Raw genomic sequence first — 20,317 nt, 5'->3', positions numbered from 1 at the left:
TCACCGACACTGGATATCGAAGATCTTTCAAGGGAGGATGAAATATTATCATTCCCTCCTTCGCTTCCTCTATTTCTTCACTTTATCTACTTATTTCTTTCTATGTTTTTAAATCGTTTACCTTCATTTCTTCTCTGTCCTGTTTCTTTTATATCGTTTACCTTTATTTCTTCTCTTTCCTGTTTCTTTTTATATCGTTTTACCTTCATTTATTCTCTTTCCTGTTTCTTTTTATATCGTTTACCTTTATTTCTTCTCTTTCCTGTTTCTTTTTATATCGTTTTACCTTCATTTCTTCTCTTTCCTGTTTCTTTTTATATCGTTTTACCTTCATTTCTTCTCTTTCCTATTTCTTTTTATATCGTTTGCCTTTATTTCTTCTCATTCCTGTTTCTTTATATATCGTTTAACTTCATTTCTTCTCTTTCCTGTTTCGTTTTATATCGTTTTACCTTCATTTCTTCTCTTTCCTGTTTCTTTTTATATCGTTTTACCTTCATTTCTTCTCTTTCCTGTTTCTTTTTATATCGTTTACCTTTATTTCTTCTCTTTCCTGTTTCTTTTTATATCGTTTACCTTCATTTCTTCTCTTTCCTGTTTCGTTTTATATCGTTTACCTTTATTTCTTCTCTATCCTGATTCTTTTTATATCGTTTACCTTTATTTCTTCTCTATCCTGATTCTTTTTATATCGTTTAACCTTTATTTCTTCTCTTTCCTGTTTCTTTTTATATCGTTTTACCTTCATTTCTTCTCTTTCCTGTTTCTTTTTATATCGTTTACCTTTATTTATTCTCTTTCCTATTTACTTTTATATCGTTTACCTTTATTTCTTCTCTTTCCTGTTTATTTATATATCGTTTAACTTCATTTCTTCTCTTTCCTGTTTCGTTTTATATCGTTTTACCTTCATTTCTTCTCTTTCCTCTCCGTCTCCCATAATCTTTTTCTTTATATACTCACCTTTTTCTCTATTTCTTTTCTATATTTCTATCTTTGTGCCTTGTTTTTTCTAAAATATCTTCTACATTTCCATTTTCTCTCTTCTTCCCGTTTCTTTTTTGTCTCTCTCTTTCTCTCTTTGTTTATGTGTCTGTCTTTCTTCTCTCTCTCTCTCTCTCTCTCTCTCTCTCTCTCTCTCTCTCTCTTACTTTCTTGTTTTGTTTCTCAAGCAATTCTCTAATATCCCCATGAGTTTCGTTCTTCAAGTTCCGAAAATGTAATCTGCACAGAGTTTTGAAAATGTCAAATGACAAATTCTAATGCAGTTTTATAAGACTGGACCCCGAATTCAGAATAAACAGTCTACGGCTCACATGTGGCCAGAGAGCCTCTGCAATAGTTTGAGTTTGTGTTTTAAAGTTCACTTTAAAGTGGGATCTAAACTACTATGAGCCTCCACCGGGTATCGAACCCGGAATCCCTTGATTACAAGGCGACGACGTTACCATTAGATCGGGGAGCCCCTCTCTGCAAAAGTGTTTTATCCTTTGGAAACTACTGAAAGTAACAGGAAATACACGAAAACATGGACAATTGTAGCCCTCATAATCTAAAGATGGAGTCAAACCCCAATTCCTTATCTAAATTCTGAGCTTCTTATTTCATACCTGGACACTTAACTTTAATGCATTATCTATAAGAAAACATTATACTGACATCAGATTCGGCGACATTCGACAAATTTATGTGCAATAATAAACAAACGAAATGTACCGAAGTTTTACACTTCATATTGAAAGTTACTTCAAGGGATACGTGTGTTTACACATCATTATTAATTCAATGTTGGCCTGTGAATATAAAGATTAATTTTAACGGTAAGTCATATTAGCTGGTGCCGGAGACATTTAAAAGTGAAACCATGAAGTTGGCGGTGATATAGCTGTGGTACGGGCCAATAAAAGCACATCTACAGTCTATAACTGAACTTTATTAAATAAGTCTTGGTAATCCAACTCAACTTTTCAATGAAGCTACTTAATTTTTGCACTGCAAGGTTAGGTTACGTGTTGCTTTGAAATTTCACTTTTCACAATTTCCCTTCTGAACAAACTCTTAAGTGGTTTGTGATCGACCTGTCCTAGATCTTTCATTCAGTGTGTGAAAGTGACAGAAGGTTACCTGGGAAACTTCATTTAACCTTTCAAGGTATCATGTATTAGAAAAAGCAGTGCAGAGTCTCTCGGAATATTCGCACGTTAACAAAAGAAAACATGTAGTCGAGAAATTCGCAAGTCGTGTCGAACTTGCAGCACGAACACAGATTGATACAGATGGTGAGGTTGAATCAGAGGAGCCAAAACCTATGAACTTGCTCTCCATCTGGTGTCGAACTTTGAAAATAGATAATACGTGGTTTCTCTTGACTCAAGGCGAGATTTATACAGGTATATTCGTCCAGAATATTCAACAACTACAGTTCGATGACGTCATGACGCGGAGGTTCTGAAGAATACTAGTGTAATATTAAGTTTTATGTTATTAATTTCCCACGTATACTCCAACGTACGTCAAAATTATCATAATAATGTCTTAATCTGGATTTGTGAAAATTTATGAGGGTGTTCAAACTTCGTCACACAAAATTTCCTAACACAACAGTTGGTTCTATTAATTTCGAATCGTTAGAGACAGTTGTGGTAACCATACCCAGATATACATAAAAACTACAGGAAATTAACAGAAAGTTGTCACAGAGGGCATGTTGGGGCCAACCTACGCCATATTTCGTGACGCCATGTAGTCCAGTGCTAATTTCCGGACTGTTATTAGACGTCTGTGGTTTAACCAAGAGTCGTGAAGAAGAGATATATCCAACAATTTGCACCAACGGAACAAGCAACATTGACCTGCTTCCCCTTGCACCAAAACTGTTACAACCTCGTCTTCAGACACCGTTAGCATGATTTCACTTTCCTTTGAATTTCACAATGAAACAAGCACGAATTCCCACTAATTAGATAGTCCTTCAGCATAGAAAGAGCATACATTAAGAGTTCAGTTACATTCTTTGCTGTATGTAATATATCACGAATGCATATCACTTCATTATTACGTACAATAAGCTAAGATCTTTGAGAACTAATTGCTTCAAAACGTCAATGAACTTTATGGCATATTTCTTTGATTAAAAATGGCTCATTTAACTTTATTTCTTGGTATTGTATAATCCCCACATTCCACGAGTTACGTTCAGTCACACTAGTTACAAAGGTAATTATTACAATGTTGAAGAGAATACTGCTGATATAAATCAAAGGCTATTTCCTCATGGCACACAATTTATAATATTGAACATTTTGTTCTTGGAGGAGATATACGTAGTTGGTATCAATGCACATATTGCTTAACGATTTGTCACTAGCATAGCTCAAACTAGAAGGCTACATGTGGCTGCTGTTAACATCCTATCATAATAGCATTGTTAGATTGCAACGAAACTGTTTCTGTGTGACAGTTCTTGTCTCTCAATCGGCTATCATGACACTGTTTTTTTTTATTTTATTATTCTATATCCTTACATAATTATTATTTCTTATACTTGTCGTAGGTTTTCGCTTTTGCATTCAAATTCAAAAGCGAAAAACTTACGAAACAAATATAAGAAAATGGTTAGTAAATATAACTATAAATTTGGATGGAAATAAAATAGTAAAATTGGGTATCAAAAAGGTTATATGTCAAAACAGAAAGATATAGGTTATCACCATAACACGAATGGTCTTCGGTGAAGATCAAAGAAAGTTATTAAGGAAAGGAATAAAGTTAGAGAAAAACAAATACAGTAAAGATTTAAAGGCTAAGCTATTATCTCATAGTTTCTATACCTAAGGCTAGCTATAAGCAAAAGGTAGGTAGGTCAAGATTCACATGCAATCACTGTTGTTGTTTGAGTTAATCGCGAGAACTAGGAATGAAATGATGAAATGGATGGTGGGACATACACAATAATGCATCCATGCCTTTACCGAGGGTTCGACCTTGGGATATGTGGCTTCATAAGCGACCAGAATTGCACAACATGTACTCCAACTAAAACTGGACATTACTATACGTAAAATAAATTAGATCTGAACAATTTGAATCGACGAAGCGACTTACACTGGAAGACAGAAGTAAGAATAAGCTAAATGTAACGCCACGTGAAGGAAAATTTGCTCGACAAATGCCAATGAATTCTCGGAATCAAGAACGGGAAGGTCACATACTTAGCTTCTGAAATATGGAGCTTCTTTCTATTAACAATAAGCCTATAAGCAGAAAGGCGCACAGTTTATAAGTAGTTCACGGACAATCACAAGCGAGTTGCATTGTTCATTACAAAACTTCCATTATGTTTTAATTAAAATTATGTTTGTAGCAGCTTCTGGAAAGAAACTGTTGACATAGATAGTTCCACTTCCGGAGCAAATATACTGCTAGATTGAGTAACTGTTTAAGGTCTCATTTCAATACTAAGAAATCTCCCAAAAGCTTTACTGATATAACAAACAAAACATTTACTTCTGTTTTTAACTACTGAATTAACAATATCTTAGCACGGATATGTTATGTACAGTCATGGGAAACTGTACTTCCCTCACAGAGCCTTAATACCAGTAGTTTTATAGGGGAGGTATTTCTTTCCACGACTATACACAATTGAATTGTTTCATTTTGTATCAGAGCCGCAGCTACATATTTCTAGAAATAGATTTTGCACATAGTTCTTCTCTAATATTCACTTACGAACCCATAATCCATAATCAAGTGTCTCCTCTGCAACAATTTTTTTTTCATTCTTAACTATAGCAAAGCAAGGTCATCCTTCAACAAGATGATTCTAAATATGCTAACTAACTAACTCTCTAGCCTTCTTGAACCCGAAGGTTCATGGCTGCAGCAACACAGGCCTGAGCAAGATCTATATACTTTTTTCCATCACTACCAATTTACTTTAGGTCCATCTCAACATTATCCCTCCATCTTCGTGTTGGTCTTCCTACTGGTCTCTTACCATCAGGTTTCCCAACAAGAATCCTGTAAACCCTTCTTTCCTCTCCCATTCGTGCCACATGGCCAGCCCACCTAAGTCTTCTTGATTTAATCATAGATCTTATTCTTAGTCCAGGGATCTCCCAAAGTAGTCCCCGCCCGGAGATCCGAATGGGAGACTATTTTACCTCCGGAATATTTTACCTTGGCAAAATCCATGGCCTCATATTGCTGATTCTTGACATGTATTTTTACAGTGCAGAGTTGTCAGCTCTACGCGAAATGTGCATTTGGCATAATTGCTTTATCTCTTCTAGTGGGTAAAGAAGATGCGTTACTGTGTTACTGTGTAGTATATTGGGTGCAATTATTATAGCATAGAAAGACTCGTTAATACAAAATAAAACATAAATATGACAGAACACCAAGGTAAAATGTTATTTTAAAACCAAAAAATCATATTTTTTATGGTTCGTATTGCAGCTATAAGGCCACAGTCAAGACATTAAATTCATTGGGTACCAATACTTTCACAGGGCACCGGACATTTAGACCTACTCTTTCCGAACTTTCTCCCTCTTTCTGCTCGCTTGGCGCCCTCTTACCTCAGCGCCCTGTGTCACCGCTCACTTGCCCCCAGCCATAGCTATGGCTCTCTTTAGTATGCAATATAGAAACCTAATATAATGAATGTTACAATAGCATTGTACATTCGTAACAAACTTGTCTAAGGCAAATGTATTTTGAATGTTTCTCTATTGAAGCCTCGATGGCGTGGTGGTAACGTTGTCGCCTTGTAATCAAAGAGGTCCCGGGTTCGATACCCGTTGGAGGCACATTGCACAGTGGTTCGGATCGCACTTTAAAGTGCAGGTCCAGTCCCGATTAGCCTGTATGTGCATAAAGTGGACTTAAAACAGCAATTCAATCAATCAATATATTGAAGAAGAGATTTTCATCGTAAACTGTAGAACGAATAGCAAATTGAAAGCTTTAACTCAACATTTATAACCACATTTTGATTTGTATGGTCGAGACGATTTGTGTATCGTTACTTTCACTGAAGAGGAACATGTTATTTTGAACGCGACCCGATCATTAAGAGAAAGAAAGTTGCAAAATTGCCTGTGGGCAGTTCCAGTAACTTCCTCAAAAACCATAGTTTATAACTGGAAAGATCATAACCGCGTAACGCGGTGTTATTGTAACCTGCGAAAAGTGGTAAAAGAAGAAAACAAAACAGAAAAACCAGAAGAGATTGTCTCTTCCAAGAACCTCTTTGCAAACGAGTCGAACAACTCGACCAAGACAAGGAGGTAAAAGAAGCAGAAGCAGATGCTGCGTTACTCAAGGTTGCCAGAACCACTTATAGTATATCACAAGATTTCCTGGTTTGGGGCAATCATCAACTAACATAAAAAGATAATGGCATTCTTGTCTGGATTAAGAACAATTGGGTGATTTATACACAATTTCTGCTTCCTTTCTTTAATATAGAAACCAGCTCTGGCTATGTAATAAAGTAACAAAAGTGTTGTTGTTTCATGAATCGTGTTTTCTACGATCAGATAGCTATGGTGAGAGAATGAAGATGAATAATTATAAGACTGGTTACACGTAGGGTCTAAAACTAATGTTCTAGCCTCAATATCAACCAACTAGATGGTAATAGCAATTCTAAGCACATATACTGAATTTATGTACGTTTCTATTTACTTACTTCATAATTTTAATACAAGCAATGCTAATGCAATGAAACTGCCTACAAGGCATCTAATTTGATACCCTTTCTGCAGTGTTAGCAAGCACAGTCATTCGTTTCGTGGATTTAGAGGTAAAAACGAACATTTAGTCATCCAAATTTCTTGGAAATGTGTACGTAAAACCACACTAAACAGGAGTTTTTCATATGTCTTATGTAAATACTAAAATGAAACTCCTATACTGCGAATAATTTATTATTTTTAAACAGTTCCTTGAAATTGGGCGAAATTTCACTCAAACTGCAGATTATTTTTTGAATGTTGACCTGGCTACGCTCGCCTGAGCGTGGGATATGCTAAAAGGCAATGAAAATCTTTCCCGGTATCTTGTGTGACTTGCATTTTGTGACTTTTTCTGCTTTGTTAGGACGTTCAGTGTCCACAGTGAATATGCTGCGTAGGCTTTTCTTTACAAGTGTCATTTATGAAAACATCACGACCAAGAAGGCGGTAGTACAAACTTTAGATCTTGACGTCAATATCCTTGCGAAAGTACTAATGAAGTGTGAACGGTTGTCGGGAAACCAACGGAACATAAGCGGCCATTTTGAGTCCAAGACCAAAGCCATGTTGTAAAAAAGAACACGTTTTGTGTTTCACGCTTCAAACTTTTAAGCAACTACCTGGCAACCCATCTGTTTGAAGAATATATTGGCCTAGGTAGACAAGTATCGTATTTTTTCAGTCAATGGGTTTGAGGTTTTACTTTGCTTTCAAGTTCACTTTATGCGCAGATGGGCTAATCGGGACTGGACCTACAGTTTAAAGTGGGATAAGAACCACTATCTCTGCCTCTATCGGGTACTGAACCAGGGATTAGAAGGCGACAACGTTTCCATTACGCCATCGGGTATGCTAATAAGCTTATCCCATTTTTTTGTGACGGGGGGGGGGGGGGGAAGAGAACCAACAGTCTGAGAAATAATAATAAAATAAATGTTTAAATTAATATAATTTATAGGTCTATTCATAATAATATTTGATATAATCGTATTGTTATTGTTACATGAATAGGCAAGAAAACGTGTAGTTAAAAGTTACATAAAAAATGTCCTAGCAAGAAAATAAATAAGAATTGAATAAGGAATGTTAGTTCCAGCTGACGAAAAGTAAAGTTCCTGGTTTATATTTTATGCATATTATTGTAAGTAGTGTGCATAAATCTTCTTTGGTACTGTCATACAAAGTCGTATCATCCCAATTTAATCCTTGCCTTCCAGGAAGTTCAGAGAAAATAAATAACCCTTGATCATAAAACAAATGCTAAACAAGTATATTTTTATTATTTAATTTTAGTACTTGGTTAGTCTTTCGGGGGAGAATGGTCAGGACCCCCTAAATACGTCCTTGTATATAGGATGTTGTTATAAAGCGAATGAAAGCAGTGAGGGACAAGTTGCATCAAAGCATCATCGAACTTAACTGTATATATTAGCAGCGTGTCCGAGTCTTCCACATGTAACAGTAGTTAAATGACCGAAGTGATCAGTGCAATAAATCTTAGGACTGATCCACACCCAAAGCGACCACCAAATGCGGGTAAACAGCACCGCGTTGCATGACGGGACTGCAAATGAAGCGCGAGCAGGTCGCAAGACCGCGTTGGGTAACTGGAGCAGCGACGTCACCAGTCTGGATTGATGGGGATCAAAAAAACATGAAGTCTGAGAGCGTAACCTGGATCGAGGCTGGAAATACAATTATCACTTGTGTCGATATGAAGAGGGCCTTTGAGAGGGGAAAGCAGATGACGAAATCCACCCGCATATCTCAACATGTTTCAAAACTTCAGATATAATGGTTGTACACACGAGTTATTTTCGATATGGAGTTAAGCATGAGGTAAAACTCAGGAGGAATTTCATCATTTTCGTTGAAGGCAGGCACACATTTATGGGGGCAACAGCCCCGGACCTCCACTGGAGGGAAAGGTGGTTTGAAGGGGGCCACGAAACGAAAAATGACATTTGAAACGTAGTGAAAAGTGGCATAGCTTCCCAAGCAGTTGCTGGCCTCCGTGGCGAAGTGGTTAGCACAGGGGTCCCGGGTTCGAATTCTGGCCTGAGTATCGGTGTTCTTTGTCAGTACCTCTTCATCCTCATCTTAGCCAAAAGTGGCAGAAAAGCGAGGTAAAATATACCACCAAATAGTTATAAATAAAAATGTCAAAAGAACAACTATCTGTATAGGGAAGATGCTTCCAACGTTGTAAGCTCCAGGCAACCCTCATATATGAATCCAAACCGGGGCGGAAAGAAAAAAATATCTATGAGTTACTACTTATTATTTTTTTAAGGGATGGTTTCTTGACAGATTCTGTAGTTTCTTCTTTTTGTGAGGGTAGCCCCATTCTCTCTTGCTACTCCCAAATAAAGCCTGTGTCTTCAGTAATTTCATTTACCATCACTCATCTTCATCATTGCGATTAACCAAAAGTGGGAGAAAAAAATCTATTCAAACTAAGTCCCGTCTATGACAGAGAATGCCGCGGATAGAGGCCTCAGAAATCATAAAAAAATCGAAAGCATATATAATTATGCAGAATATTTCTAATAAATAAATATAAGGATTGCATGTTATGTAGGCTATGTGCTGTTAAGTGTCACTTTCAAAACTTGATCTCGTCAAGCAATATGAACGATGATTACTTGAAACGGGTGTAAGCTTCAACATAATGGAACACTCATTCTTGATCGAGGTTCGGCATGGGCGAGGTTGTCAGCCGAGCACGTTGGAGATTACAATATGCTTCTAAAGTCGCCCAACCCTCATTGTGCTCTCGAAGACCTGAAAACCGTATATCACATTCCATAAAGTTTGAAGTCAAAATGCTGTTCATATACTGCTCGATTGATTGATTGAGTGTTTCTTAAAGTCCACAGAAAGGCTAATCGGGACGGGACCTACAGTCTAAAGTGGATTACGAAACACTGTGCAATGTCGCTCCAGCGGGTATCGAACCCGGGACCTCTTTATTACAAGGCGACGATGTTACCACTACCCCATCGGGGAGCCGAACGCGGTGACGCCGTTACCACTATGACATCGTGGATGTTCCTTGCGTTCTGCTGGATTATTGAAAATTAACACGTAAGATTGGCTACAAGGGAATCTTAACCACCTACAAAGTTTCATTTAATATCCATTGTAGTTTCAGAGACAGAACTTACAAAATGGCGTACGGAGATTGTCTCTGCGTTCCTTAGTCAGCCACTTAAGTTTCAACTTTCTGTTGAGTATGGTTCGCACGGACTTGACGAATTCCATTCGCTGTGACATAAGCTAAGCAATCCTTAGAGAAGAAGCAACTCATTCCCTACACAACACTTTCTCTAGCTGATCAGCAAGTGCACTGTGAAGCAGTTTCTGTCAGCGGCTGCTGCTGGTGCTTAGGTGACAAAATTGCGCATCCATCACCTATGTTGGACGTAATTAAGACTAAGCGGTCATAAAGCAATTTAATTCCCTAACATTTTCCGTCCTACTCGCGGACGTAGTTTCCGCGCGGTGGTGTACATACTCTGTGAAACTTCAAGCGGTCATAGGAGGCATCCCTATCCTTTTACACTGTTCCTGGCGCTATACCTGGGTTTTCTCCGTATCCCGTCGTTGGTGGTTACAATTAGTTTGTCATCACTTCTCGTCCGGAGGGGAATTCGTTGAGAAACGTGACAGTGAGCTGAAGTGAACTGTCATCCTTGTCAGCTACGCTCATCAATCAAAGCCAAACGCTGCTCCTTTTCCCCGTCATTTTCAAAGCAAACCCTTCAAAATATGCATAAAAACAATATAAGAGCACTGAGGAAACTTATCCAGGAATCAGGAATGATATAAACAAACTGACCGCAACACCATGGTGAAGAAAAAACAAGTTTATGTTAAGAGCATTACGTCACATGTTTGTACTCGATGTAGATGATGAAAGGATTAGCAATGGGAAATGTGTAATCAATGCTTCACCGTGGGTTTGCATCTACTATACAGGGTTTATTCCTTAAGCCAAAGGTCAAGCACATACGCTTATGAAATTGAATACATTTTGATATATATATACTGTATGTGTAATACACGGATTTTCCACGACCATGACCCGCCGCTGTAGTCTGTTTAAGCTATACGGAATAGCTTTAATAGATCTCCTGCTGCTGTTCTGCTCAATGTTACTCTTGAAATAACTGACCTAATTAACTTGAACTCATTCATGGTGGAGAAACTTGAAAGTCGACCGTCTGCTATTGTTTCTTTGTTGTCCTTCTATGAAGAATTACATTGAACTTTTTATAGATATTCTTAGTCATGTTTTACAAGTTAACTTTCTTGTACGACCTACTATAAAAACACGTACAAATCGGTTTTCTACTGGTAACAAGATTTCTGCTTTCATCTCAAAATTACAGATTACGGAAGTTTAGAGCATATACACGTAATGGACATCACGAATTTTGGGACAACCAGAGGAGAATCACATTAGGAGCGCAGACAGGATTGAGCGACTACTGTCAAAGCACGTTGATAGTCCACTCTAAGCATAGATAAGATGATCGGGAATGATTGATTTGATGTAGTTTATTTTGCTTCCCTTTTCTGTCACTTTTGGCTAATCGGGAAGATAAGGATAAATGGTGGTCAGATGAGATGGATGAAACATGAGCCCCATGGAGGATTATACTGGCTGGGAGTCCCGACGCAGAGCCTCGTTAGTCTGCAGAATGCAGCCCAGGATGTGCTACGTGGAATGGGTTGACATTGGGGTGTCTTCGGAAAGGGTTACCCCTTAAACCCCAAGGATGAGTGATTATATGATGAAATTCATGAAGGGGCACACACACACACACACACACACACACACACACACACACACACACACACACACACACACACAAACATCCATGCCCAGGCTGGAAATCGACCCCTACATGGTAGCCCACTGTGGTATAAGATCGGCTGGAAATGAAACTACATGGGCTGGAAGACAGAATTGTTCATACGAAATGATCACGGATATATGGGAAATTTGTAACTTAGATATCACGGATATCTTGAAATTCGAGATTAGGGAAATCAGAAATATCTCGAATGTAGAACATAATAACAAGTGCTCAAGTGCATACATCATGGATATCAGAAGCTTCAAGTCTATGTATAAACTACTACTTTGAAACAAAGAGATTGCAGGCATGTAGAACACAGACTGCGAACACACAAACCATAGAGATTACAAGAAACTGGGACACCTAAAGCAGAAATCACGGAATTCTCTTAATCTCAACAATGCCACAAGCTGAAGAACAGCGTCATATTTAGTACTGTGTTCACAGTCCATGACAGTGCGTACCGTAATTAAAGATCTTCCACATTAAGTTACAATCAAGATATGTAGATCACGAATTGTGCCCATACAATATTACTGTTATGTAATTGCCCACGTGCAGCATGACTATCAGCGCTCACCATCACTCCAGGACACTGGTCAGCCACAGTATACATGCCTTATAGTGCGGAGAGTTGGATCGTTGTCCCCAAACCATCAAGGGAAATAGCATTTGTTGCTGTATATGTGCATCGCTGTGACGAGATAAATGACGACCTTGTAAACACTGCAGGATATATGGCTGGTTGAAGCTAATCTTTTCTGGTTTTTGCTCCGCTTTTTACGCTCTGAAGAGCCTGAACATCTTCAGCATAGCGATGGAAACAAGCTAGATGCGTGCAATCGCGATATGCCGAATTGGTGGGTAGTAGTAGTAAATGTATGTCAAATTGGCAGAAACACAAAATATGTTCCGTATCCACCTGGCATCAAGGAGATGCTTAAATCACAATACCACGAGTTAGAATACATTACTCCTTGTCTTATATAGCTCTCCATTTTTTAAATATTAGCATTTCGTTGAGGCCTTACAAGTTCGATTCCTGGTGGAGGTACAACTGTAGGTTCTGTTCAGATTACACTAAACTAAGTGGACTTCAAGAAACAAAAATTGTCACGAAGGGTACCTCTGTACTGCCCTTCGGTACAGAATAAACCAAGAGTAATTTTCATCCATGTCTAGCTGTCCCAGTAAAATGAATACTTGTAGGTTTGTCCCCAAAATGTGGGTTGATTGATTGCATCAATTTAACATAGAATTTCTACCACTTTTGGATAATCGCAACGATGGGAATGAATTGTAAGATGAGATGAAATGGATGAAGAAACCGGACACTCACGCACAAACATGTACGACACAACTGAACGCCCAAAGACGATTGCATTGACTGTCAGTCCACATGCCAGAGCCTCGGCAGTCCAAAAGGTTTTGTCGATGGCCTATGTAACTTGTAAACAAATTTGTTTCATTTAACTGTAATATAGACTCTTTAACTCTAAATAAGTTTACCATGAATAAATATATCCTCACTGTAATTAGCCTAGAGATGTAGAAAATGCAAATCAAAATGTTTAATAATAGAAGAGAGGTCATTTACCCAGAAATGAATCCTTGTGGTTTCGAGCAGAAGATTCGAAAAACAGACACCAAGGCAATATGGAAGACACCAAGATCCGGTCGGCCTTAACCTGCAAGAACCGCAACTAAACCTCTTCCGGTATTCGTTCCGGCACGTGTCGCAATGCGACAAGGAAAGACAAAGTATGCTCTCTCTGCAAAACGAAGCAACTTCCGAGATTTCCGCTTGACCTGATCCTAGGCAAATGATACCTTGTTTTCAATTCAGTGTCGATTAAATACCTTCTCTCGCCACTAGTGGCGCTGATGTCAACACTTCGAGCACATTATCAAAATTTGGGAAACGAAATAGTAGAATTGTACTAAAAAAAAGCAAGACAAATTTAACCTGTACTAGAATTGAAATATTTATGCAGACCTTCTACCGAGGGTGAAAAAAAGATAAAAGGAACATTAGACGGAATGGTGTAAAAGAGAACTCAAAAATGTGAGCAGATATTATCAAAACATTACTAATTTTAATAGAATCAGAACCTGGTTTACACAAGTGAACGTGGTAGTACGTATTACTAAATTGCATCTGGTCAGGACATACACGTACAGTGGGATCCATGAGTATTACCGTGCAAATTGTCCATCGCCATATTCGTGCACCTTATTTGACCCAATAAGAGCTTGAAGAATTAAAAGAAAACTCGAAACAAGCTGTTGACAACTTCTGGGCCAGCATACATAAAAATACATCGCTTAAAAACACACAGGATGTAAGAGAGAAATTAATGAAAATAGTCATGGACAATTTGCACGGTAATACTCATGGATCCCACTTTACAAACAGTCATTAACAACAACAAAAAATCAAATTGCACAAAACTCTAATTGCATATGTGGCAATAAGGAAGATATACATAATATTATATTTAAGTGTAATAGGTATATGCAGGAAAGAGAGACTTATAAACTGTACAATCTCTCTTCAACAGTGTTTGGAACTACGTAATCTTTGAGTGGGATGTAGAAAATATGAATTTTAAGTTTATCAAACGTGATTTGTATCAGTAGTGGAATGTTTTGTTCAGAAAATAATGTAGACAAGGTAAAAATGAATGTATAAGATTATGTGCAGTAAATTGCTAGGCGAAAAAACTACAAAAGGCGATAATCCCAAATAAATAAAATTGAAATCTACACTTGCTTGTGGACAAATCGGCCAATCAATCATTCTCACTCCTTCGAAAGAGAAATTAAACGAGCTCTGAATGTCTGAGAGCAGGACAACAGCTTTTTCCTTCATCACTGAAGTAGTGAGTTTGTGAACTTTGCTGATGGAGTGAAGAGAAGTGTGTTGCAAGTGAAAGTGGTGTTTGCCGTCTCGACTGGCTTTAGAGGGGAACTTTTTCTTCCAAGTCAACTGTCATCGGCTGGGTCAAAGTGGGACAAGTGCACGACAAAGAAGTTTGCAGTCATTGGCGCATGCCTTGTGGACGCCATAGGTTTGCAACCCCAACAAATATATAATATATATTGTGGGCATCTGGCATGTGGACTGAGTCAGCCTCACATCAACGGGTACCGGGTGTTGATATCGAGAATGTGGGGAGCCTTGCTTTCAAAGCCCGTGTGAACAGAGAAGATAGTTCTGCAATTTTCTTGCAATTTCTTAGAAATATGTGCCTTCACGGTGTTGGTTGCCAGAAATTTTTGTAGGGCAGTAAGGCTATTGATATAAAATTCCGTAATAAAAACAATAATAAATTAACTATTATCATATTTGTTCCATTTTTTAAAAATATGCCGTTAATATATGGAGGGTATAATCTACAGAGTTATTCTGTATTGTTGCCTACCTCCGTGTCAGAGTGGTTAGTATAGCGCGTTACGACGCCAGGGGATCCAGATTTGAATCACGGCCTAGGTATGGGAGTTCTTTGGGATATTATCTATTGTTTATTAATTGATTTGCTTTATTTTACCTCGCTTTTGTGACACTTATGGCTAATTTGTGAAGATTGGGATGAGTGATGATATGATGAATGGACACTCGCAAAGATTCATGCTCAGGCCGGGATTCGAACCCGGGACCCCTGGCGTTCTTTGTGATTCAATTTCATCATATCGTCACGATTAGCCAAAAGAGGCAGAAAAGTGCGGTTATAAAAACCTACACAGCGAAAGCAGAGATCTAGTGTTTAACAATGAAGAAAAGGAGGGAAGTTATATATTTATTACATGTATGACAACGCGGGGGCATTCGGGTTCAAGCACATGGAAATATTTTCGTCTGCGGCGACTGTGAAAGCAAACAAATGACTGTCCACTACAGTTCTCAGAGGCGGCGTTTCGTTTCTTGGTGCGACTTGTACCAGCTCGAGTGTCCACATTGTCATTTGTTTTCCTCACCATATTTTGAAGAAAACAACAAGATGTTGACAAACACAATGAAAATCCGGCGAATTCCGAAATGCAACTTTTCTATTCAAGCAGTAACCTTCACAGATGACTACGTCATCAAGTCGTATTAAGACACGAAATAAAATTATTAACCGTAAATAATTATAATTTCACATTTTTCTATTCTTAGCATTTGCATAACAGTGCACGTTGACTGGAAAAGCTTCGATTTGCAAAACCTTAGAACACAAAACATACTTGGTACAACCACACATGTCTTACATAAGGGGAGGGTTTAACGCTTTCAAACATCACATCTCCCATTGGTTTAGTGGAAATTTCACACTAACTGTATAATCAAATTCACATCATCTCAACATTGGTCAAAAATCTACATTGGTTGAAAAGGTTGTGAATGTTATAATAATATCACACGCACAGACTAAGTAGGTGTTTAAAAATGACAACCCAATTCTGACAAAGTTAAATTCATTGATTGAGCTGGTACTTTAAGTTCACTTTATGCACAGTAAGGCTAATCGGGACTGGACCTGCAGTTTAAAGTGGGATCCGAACCACTATGTGCCTCCACCAGGTATCGAACCCGGTACCCCTTGATTACAAGGCGACGACGCTACCACTGCGCCAATGGGGAGGCCCCTCCAGTTAAATGTAAATAAAAACAAGAATCTGGTCAATATAATTAATCTAAATTCTTTAGGGATAATGTTCCTTGGTTATAATTATGAAGTGCTTATAAATAAACAGTAACAATTATAACTTAAAACATTCTGTATACAGATACGGTTCTGAATGCACAAAATTAAATACGCCCGTACCTAACATCTAGGATCCGTGCTAGGATCATTGGGTTTTTATTCTTATTAAGGGTGTTATCGAGATCAGACGAAGGTTAGTAGACTCTTGTCTCGAAATTTGTGCAGCGTCTAGAAGCCATCAAAGAAAACAACTTTTATTAAGAACGTTTTCCTGTTGGACGCCCCGTTTCGACGCTACTAATCCTCGCTAAAACAGAATTTGACCCCGACTATAAGCAACCTTGCAGCACAGGCTCACAATTGTCACCAATTTACCACCATCATCATCCAGGGATGGTTTGCGGTGATTGAGACGCTTGAATCGATCTCGATCTAAAAGGGCAAGTATCGATCAAATCTCGATTTTACAGAAGCGTGTCTCGTCAAGTTTTGAAGGGTATCCAATTTTAGACAGTTGTATCTGTCTCGTCTCGAAATTTGACACGAGACCGAGACTTGTCTCGTCTCGTCACCATCTCTACATTCATATTTCTCTCTACCTGTTGTAGTTCCTGGGATATGGACAGTTTTACCTTTTACGCTCATTGTATTCTGGAAGAATCTCCGAGAGCCAAATCGAAACATCTAGTTCTTCTCCAGAACGGGAATTTCGTATAAAATCCTATCTGACGCAGGTGCGGATCCAGGGAGTGGACAATAGGGGCGATAACCCCTCCCAATTGTCTTCACAATGTCACTACTGAATTGGTTTGCATTATTTTATTTACTTTGCAAAGCTTCTCTGCCACTTTGACTAATCGTGACGATAAGGATGAATAGTGCTAGATGACATTCATAAAACGGCCACTTGCAAAAGGAACACCTATGTACATGCCATTCGAACCTAGGACCTTCAGACAAGAATTTGAATCGACCACTAAGGTGGCAGATATTATTCTCAACGATTTATTATTGTCCCATTTTTTTTTGTTTGTTTTACAAGATTCATGCAATTTTGTTTATCGCGACTTTTGGTTAGAAAAGGGCGAAAATTTTCTCCAAGATTCGTTAACCTCTACATCACGGAGGTGAGTTTTGTTTATGTTTGTAGGCACATATATATGTTGTTTTATACATATAAATGACATCAACCCCGCTGGAAATATATACTGTTTACAGAAAACAAAATCTACAAAATATGATATGTTTTTAGAAGTCTAATGACACCTAATGGTTTTCTAAGGAACATCTGTAGTAAGTCGAATTTAAAGCTACAGTAGATGCACAGTAGAGAGACTACAAGTAAAAATATCTCTTCAGTATTATATGCAATGTAACATGATAGGGAGAGTGTGTGTCAGGCCCGTAGCCAGGCAGGGGCCAGGGGTGCTGAGCCCCCCCGGAACTACCATCAGACCCCTTGATATTAGGTAAAACTATTTTGTATAATTTGTATGTAGTGAAGAGTGAAAATGTAGACAGGAGATATTATTATGCTCACAACTTTGGTGAAGGATAAATTCACAGAACGTGAACAGCAGCCATTCGAATTATTTATCTGTACCTTCGTTACCCCTGTTGCGACCTCCGTTTAGACAAATATCTGTGACTTTGATGTCCTCATGCAAATTCCTTCCGGATCTGCGTCAAAGGTCAACAGATCCCATGTTTTGGAAACGAAGGGGAGTTTCATTGCTTCGGTCAGGGGTGGAATATACAGTAGGCTCTATGATTGAATATTGTACATTTTTTTTGTGTGATTATAAATATCTGTAACATCAAAAGTAGTATGGATTGTGTAGTAAGGGATGATTTCAATAGCAGTCAATTAACACTTCAAGCGATGTTTTTGTATATTTCTAACTTAATGACCCCCCCCCCCCCACACACACACACACACACGCATAATTTACCTTACTTAACACTGTTTAAACTTTTGAAAAATGGACTTTGTTTACAAAGCCTCCCCCCTCTGATAACCTGTGAACCTCCCTGGGGAGATTAATTCTAGCTACGGGCCTGGTGTGTGTGGCTGTAAATACAACTTTTCATTTCTCTTGACTAATAATTTTGTGTATGTAATTGAAAATCTCAACACCCTAAATGTTACAAAAACATCTATTGATGCACTGAAAAAAGTAGACAGAATTTTGAGCAGGTAAATGGGGGGGGGGGGAGACATTTTCTTTCCTCGATGAGTTTCTGAAATTCGCCCTTTTGAAGTGTTCTTTACGGATTTGCCACTGGGAATGTTAACAGATCGAAATCTCTTGCATAAAGCACGGTTTGTTTATCTTATGTACCAATCAGTAACTGCGCCGAAGTTATGAAGTACGAAAGTATTACTGTCATAATGAAATGAAATGTTTATACTTACGATCAAATAACCCTTGCTGCGCTGCTATTCCAGGATTCGGCATCAACAAACAAACACAACAAACCACTGCGCCGCGCACTGTAGGCGTTCACACAGACACACAACTCACAGCACAGTCTCTCTCGCTTTTGGAACTAGCCGATCGTGTTCCGACAGCGGTGAGTTGTCCAGTAGCTTTCTTTTTCCTCCAGCCGTCACGTGGTTTTAGAACTCGATACCAGGTGGCTCTCAGGTGCATGACAAAAAAAATGACTGCAAAGGAACTCGAGAGAGATGCATTGACGGATTCATATGACGTCATGCAATGTTGCCAAAGCATGATCTATTGCTTTTTTGAAAAAAGTTTCCTGGCTGTTAAGTTTGATATTCAGGAGCGTCATGAACTCGGATAACAGTTGCAACACGAAATAATCGCGACTTCGATATTAAACGTCGAAGTAGGTGTGACATGTTAATTGCAAGACTGATCGGCGTTTAACTGATCGGCTTAACCCTAGTTTATCCGTGCTTTACAACAAATTTACTTACTCGGGGGGGGGGGGAGGAGGGTCTTTGAAGCCATCGATTTTTGTACCACTAATATTCAATAAACCATCAGGCTATTGAATCACTTTTTCCTTTGTTGTTTATATGGGTGCAATTACAAAAAAATAACCATCGTTAATAAAAAAAACAAGACCTTATTATTTACTGTTACTTGGACGAGTGTCACACACATTTCTTATCATTGACTAAAACTTTAAAAATATATATTAATTTTGAACTAATGCTTTTCTTATTTGATCGATTGATTAATTTGGTTTATTTTCTGCCACTTTGGACTATCACGAAGATGATCACGAGGAAAGTAATGAAGGGACACTCACAAGAATACTTATGAGTCCTAGGGAACGGAACTTTAGGTAAATAAATGTTTTTTTTCTGCGATAAGATAGAGACCCTCGTTTTTGCCAAAAGTCTGATCATAGCCTTCTATGTCAACACAGCAAATTTTATTTTACATAAAAACACATATTCTCCAGTTTTCCGTATGTAAATACATATCTTGCGAATTTTCATTTTAAATGCATAAAATCGCTCATTGACTTCAGCTACCTCGAAATCCTTGAAGGAAAAATGTTCATTCTCCGCACCTCTTTCATATCGAGAGTGCTAGGTTTATTTTGTCTTTGAACACGCTCGCTGGCAGACTTCTGGCGCCTCGCCTACGATCCTATTGGGGGAAAAAAATACCCTCACTGGATCTAATGCACAAGTGCTAATGTCTAAATGTACAGAAATTTTGGGGAAAAACCAAGGTTTTCAAACTTTGTGCCAAATTGCACGTGTTTTGGAAGCTCAAGTAGAGGAAGAGGAAGCTTTGGAAAACTTCAGAGTTAGTGGCATTTCGTGCTTCAAATATGCAAGAATTGTTTCTTGTGACGTGGAGCGATCTTTCTCACAATATAAGATGCTTTTTAGAGATAATCGTCACAGATTTACAATGGAGAATTTGGAAAAAACTATGGTGATCCACTACAACTTTTCTAAAAAATAGCTCACTAAGAGGTAAGCATTTAGAAACTGATTTCAGGTGTTAAAAATTCATGTAATATTTAGTTT

General features: G+C 38.2%; 1 protein-coding gene across 1 annotated transcript in view; it reads right to left on the bottom strand.

Annotated features, from left to right (window-relative positions):
- Positions 1–18,895, bottom strand: part of LOC145997395 (toll-like receptor 4) — a 53,436-nt gene extending 34,541 nt beyond the window's left edge. The window contains exon 1 of the mRNA XM_083134391.1: positions 18,716–18,895. The gene's annotated coding sequence lies outside the window, so the exon portion shown is untranslated. The remainder of the gene's footprint in view (positions 1–18,715) is intronic.
- Between the last annotated feature and the right edge of the window lie 1,422 nt (positions 18,896–20,317).

The sequence above is a fragment of the Lepisma saccharinum genome, chromosome 13 (genome assembly GCF_977018435.1).
Source record: "Lepisma saccharinum chromosome 13, izLepSacc3.1, whole genome shotgun sequence".
In the NCBI taxonomy this organism is placed as follows: domain Eukaryota; kingdom Metazoa; phylum Arthropoda; class Insecta; order Zygentoma; family Lepismatidae; genus Lepisma; species Lepisma saccharinum.
This window is presented reverse-complemented; position numbering and strand designations above follow the sequence as displayed.